The following is a 5,446-nucleotide window of genomic DNA, read 5'->3' as shown; positions in this document are numbered from 1 at the left end:
ACGGTGGCGGGGAGGTGCTCGGCGACGGAGAGATAGGGGCGGCGATGGCGGGCTCGGGATCGGGAGGCGGCAGCGGTGTTGGGGGAGGCGGCGGCGACGGTGAGGTCGAGAGCGGCGGTGAGGTCGAGAGCGGAGGGGGTGGGGGAGGCGGCGGCGACGGTGAGGTCGAGAGCGGCGGCGGGCGGCGGCAGTGAGGTTGACGGCGGCCTCGGGCGGCGGCGGTGAGGGCAGGCTCGGGCTCGGGCGGCGGTGACAAAGGAGTAGGGGAACAGTGGGGGAAGGAGGACTTAGCAAAATTTTGAGCGGGCGGGTGGTTAAGTCGAACTAGCAGTAGCGCACTTCAGGAAACGCGCTATAGCTAAAGTAGCTATAGCGCGTTTTCAGGAAAAACGCTACTGCTAAGTCTAAGCACGCATCAAAAATATACGTTGGTCATCATTGATCTTTTTGTGTAGAATCTAAATAGTCAACATATTTAAGGTGGTAAACACCTTGTTCGCTTAGTAGTATGGGACTAAATTTAATTAGGTGCAACACTTAGCAACAGCGAGTTTTGCGGAAACACACTGCTACTAAGTACCTTAGCAGCAGCGCGTCCAGGGAAGGGCGCTACTACTATATCCAGCCTGGAGGCAAATCGGTGGCAATTATAGTAGTAGCGCTTGTTTCACCTAGAGCGTTACTGCTATCTAGTTATTAGTAGCGTGGTTCCTTTAAGCTCGCTACTGCTAGTTAGCAGTAGCGCCTGTTTTTAAACCGCGCTGCTGCTAAGATTTTATGTATAACGTTTTCCCTAGTAGTGGGTGGCCATTCGGGATTCCCAGTAACTTACAGACGCCTTAGGCGGCTCTTTGCCTGGCCAAAAATGAAGCAAGCCATTAAACAATATGTGCAGGAATGTCTGATCTGCCAACAAGCAAAACTAGAAAGGGTTAAATATCCAGGATTACTCGAGCCAATTCCGTTACCTGAAGGAGCGTGGCAAGTTGTTACAATTGACTTCATTGATGGACTTCCACAATCGGGCAAAGCAAATTGCATCTTGGTCGTTGTGGACAAATTCACATGATATGCCCATTTCCTACCATTGCAACACTCATTCACAGCAGCAAAGGTGGCGAAGGGCATATCTAGATAATGTCTACAAACTCCATGGATTACCAAAAGCTATCATATCAGATCGCGATCCCATCTTTACAAGCAAGTTCTGAAGGGAACTATTCGACATCATTGGTTCTGAACTCAAGATGAGCACTCCGTATCACCCACAAACTGATGGTCAATCCGAACGCGTCAATCAATGCTTGGAAATCTATTTGAGATGCTTCATCCATGCGTGCCCAAATCATTGGAGCCAGTTCCTCTCGTTGGCAGAATTCTGGTACAATTCCAGTTATCACTCATCCTTGGATATGTCTCCATTCCATGCCCTGTACGGTCATGAACCAAGGCACTGGGGGATTGAAGCCGCGTCTGCGTGTAAGGTACCAGCACTGAAAGACTGGTTGGAAGAAAGGAAAACAATGCAACTGGTGTTAAAACAACATCTGCACCGAGCTCACCACATAATGAAGATACAAACAGACAAGAAGAGGCCTGACAGAGAATTCAGTGTAGGAGCTGCTGTCTTCGTCAAGCTCCAGCCGTATGTACAGTCTTCGGTGCATCGCAGAGCCAACCACAAGCTCGCCTTCCGATACTTCGGACCATACAAGATACTGCGCAAGATTAATCCGGTGGCATATGAATTGGAACTTCCTCAGGAATCGCAAATCCATCCGATGTTCCATGTCTCCCAGCTACGACAAGCATTAGCATCAGGTACACCTCCGTCTCGTACATTGCCAACTCCTCGACTTGCAGAACTAGTCCCAATGGAGTTACTCAACAAACGTTGGAGACAGACTCCCACGGGACGGCGAGAGCAGTACTTGATACGCTGGTCGGATTCAGAGCTGCTGGACACTACGTGGGAAGACGCTCTCATGCTCAAAGGGCGATATCCGAATGTAGCAGCTTGGGGTCAAGCATGCTCTCAAGGAGCGGGGGATGTCAGCGTCCCAACTGCAGAAGCAGCGAAGACCGACCGGAACACAGCCAAGGCAACGAAGGAATCAGCGGAGGCGGCAGCAAGAGGGAACACGCTGGCAGCAGAACCAATCACGACAACCAATCAGGGGCAAAGTCGCGTCATCGCCAGGCCACATCGGATCAAGCACCCCAACCGTCTGTATGTGGGGCCGGAGTGGAAGAACCATACATAAGGCGCATCGTTCGGCAGGAGCAACATCCGAGCTTGGATCAGAAATTGGCACGGCGGCTTTTCTTTTCTGTTTCCTCCCTGTAGCTTGTATCTGAGTGATGAGACTGATTCAACCCTCCTGCTTGTAGTTGAAACCTAGATCGAACTATTACCTAACACAAAGTGAGTATAAATTTGTCCACAATGGAGTTTGGATAAATATTTGATGCGCCAGTCAATTCTAGCCTTTGGATAATTTTGAAAATAAAAGAAAATCCAGCTCCAGTTCGGATAAGCCTAGAGGAAAGAAAGGAAGGAAATATATACCTGTGTATCCCATACTCACGCAGGAATAGAGCTAGTCCCAAATCCTTAACTACTGCTCCCGAGCACTGATTCCTCGCCATCAGGCGTTGCTCCGTTGTTGTCGTCAAGTGCTGTTCTGCCATTGTCGTCCTCAACTCAGACATCGACGGAGGCCGGCACTTCCCTAGTCTTTCTTCAGTTCGCCTCTTCTTTGCAAGTTTGTATTGCTGGTCTGAGAGCTCCAGGTGTCGAGGATAGTTCTTTAGTTTAACCGTGGTGTTGAGGCAAGTGCACGACGGACCTTTTCTCCGTATAATTGATTGTATTGTTTTTTGTGCTTTCAGAGTACTTAGTTTTCATGCTTTATTTTCTTTTGGATCCAAGACTTTCAGTGTCACACAAAGGGTTGTAGGTTGGTTATTCCGCGCCAACACTATTGCTGGTTGGTCAGTCCGCCCCAACACTGACGCATGTTGGTTAGTCCATGCCACATGTGCTTAAAACCAGGATTCAGCTTTCAGGTATACTTTTCTGTTTCGTGTGAAATTTATTGCCTATTGAGTTGGTCTCGGCCTTTCGAGATTCAGCTTTCAGATGTATTTTCCGTTTTCGTGTAGAATTACAGTGTTGTTTATTAATGGTTGATCTTATGGTTCCATAATGTACTTATTGACTATTTCTTCACTCGCCCTCGTTTTTACTTGGTTTTATTTTCTTCTGTAGGGCGTGACATTAGAATGTGAGTAGTAGTTTTTTTCTTTTCTTTTGAGGGCCATGAGATCTGTTATGTTTTTTTTGCTCGTAGTTTTTTCTTGTTCTTTTTAGTTCTTGTGGTTTGATTGAATGGGACGTGTAGATATATCTAAGGTACGTAGAATCCGGGACGCGAGAGCTAGTAGTATTATTTTCTTGGGTGTGTCTAGGGCCCTAGTTATTGCATATCTAAATGAGTGAATCAAACACAAAAAGAAAAAGAAAAAAAGAAAAAAAGAAATATCCACACGAATCTCGACGTAAGATCAATGATATAGGACTTAGATGTGCAATACTTATGGCACATCTAGATGTGCTTTAGCAAAACTGTATTTTTCTTTTAGTCTAGTTGAATGGGACGTGTAGATGTGGTAGATTTATTTTATTTGGAGCGATGTGTGATGTAGTTTTTCTTTTTGTTGGGAGACTTGAGATATATTTCTCTAAATTGCGATTCCTAGAGCATCTGGTACAGTTTGGAGAGCATGTACACACGCCTTGGATCTTGAACGGTGACTTCAACTTGACCATTTCTGAGGAAGAGCGCAGCTCTGGAAGGGGTAACAGTAGACTCATGTCGAAATTCAGACACACTATTAACAGACTGGGGCTGCATGTTATGCCGATGATGGGTCGGCGGTTCACTTGGTGCAATCAGCAAGAGCGCACAGTTATGGCCAGGCTTGACAGAGTCCTCTTCAATATTAATGCCTGGGAAGATATCCACCCCATCAGTGATCTCCTGCCGCTTAGTTCTAATATATCTGATCACACGCCTTTGATGATCTCTTGTTCGGCGAGCTGTCCTCGGGCTAGGCGTTTCAAGTTTGAAAATTTTTGGTGCAAACTTTCTGGTTTCATGGAGGTGGTGAGCGAAATGTGGAATCAAGAAGTATTTGATAGTGACCCTATGAAGATCCTCAACATCAAGCTACATCGCACGGCCAAGGCATTAAGGAAGTGGGGTCAGAAGAGTATGAGTCAGCTTCATCTCCAGTTCCTTATGGCTAGTGAGCTCATTTTGCGCCTTGACGCTGCGCAAGAAACCAGACCCCTCTCAAAAAGTGAACGCAACCTGAAAGCGTTCCTCAAGGGCAAATGCTTGGCTTTCGCATCTCTGGAACGAGTTCGCCTGAGACAGCGTGCGAGGGTCCGAGACCTGCACGAGGGTGATGCCAACTCTAAATACTTCCACATGAAAGCTAATGGGAGACGCCGTAAACACCTGATCCCATGCCTTAAGTACGATGACAGGACAGCCACGGCTAGTGAGGACAAGTTGGTCATGGCAAGACAATTCTTTAGTAAGCTGATGGGCACGCCGGAACAAAGAAGTCATTCTATCCGCCTGGATGCTTTACACTTAGATCGGCTTACACCGGAGATGGCTACAGCCTTGGAAGCTCCCTTCACAGAGGAAGAGATTAAGAAGGTAATTATGGACATGCCCTCGGTTAGGGCACCAGGACCAGTTGGGTTCTCCGGGCTTTTCCACAAGGTCTGTTGGGAGGTCATTGGCCAAGATTTTATGGCTGTCATGAGGGCTCTATATGATGGCAAATTCCACTCCTTCAGTGATTTGAATTCATCAATTATCACGCTCCTTCCAAAGAAAGCTGATTCCCTCGAGGTGAGCGAATTCAGACCGATTAATCTCATTCATGGGGCTGCCAAGATATTTTCCAAGGTGCTTGCGGTGCGTGTAGCTCCCTCCCTGCCGGTTCTCATCTCGCAGGCCCAGAGCGCGTTCATCTGCAAGCGGAACATGCATGAGAACTTCAAGTTTGTGCGCAATACGGCTCGTTGGCTGCACCAAAAGCGCAAGCAAGCAATCTTGATGAAGATCGACATATCCAAAGCTTTTGATACTTTGTCATGGGAGTTCCTACTTGAGGTCTTGAGGAAAAGAGGATTTGGCAGAAGATGGTGCTCTTGGATTTGTGGCCTTCTATCTACGGCATTATCCTCTGTGCTAGTCAATGGTGAATTGTGCCAGCCATTTGCACTTGGCTAGGGGGTTAGGCAAGGAGATTCCTTATCGCCTATATACTCTGTTTATTCTTGCCATGGACACATTACACAGCATGCTAAAGTGGGCGGTTCAGAACAAGCTTCTGGCTGAGCTTGGCTGTAACCCATGCATGC

This window comes from Triticum dicoccoides, chromosome 6A (genome assembly GCF_002162155.2).
Source record: "Triticum dicoccoides isolate Atlit2015 ecotype Zavitan chromosome 6A, WEW_v2.0, whole genome shotgun sequence".
NCBI classification, from domain to species: domain Eukaryota; kingdom Viridiplantae; phylum Streptophyta; class Magnoliopsida; order Poales; family Poaceae; genus Triticum; species Triticum dicoccoides.
This window is presented reverse-complemented; position numbering follows the sequence as displayed.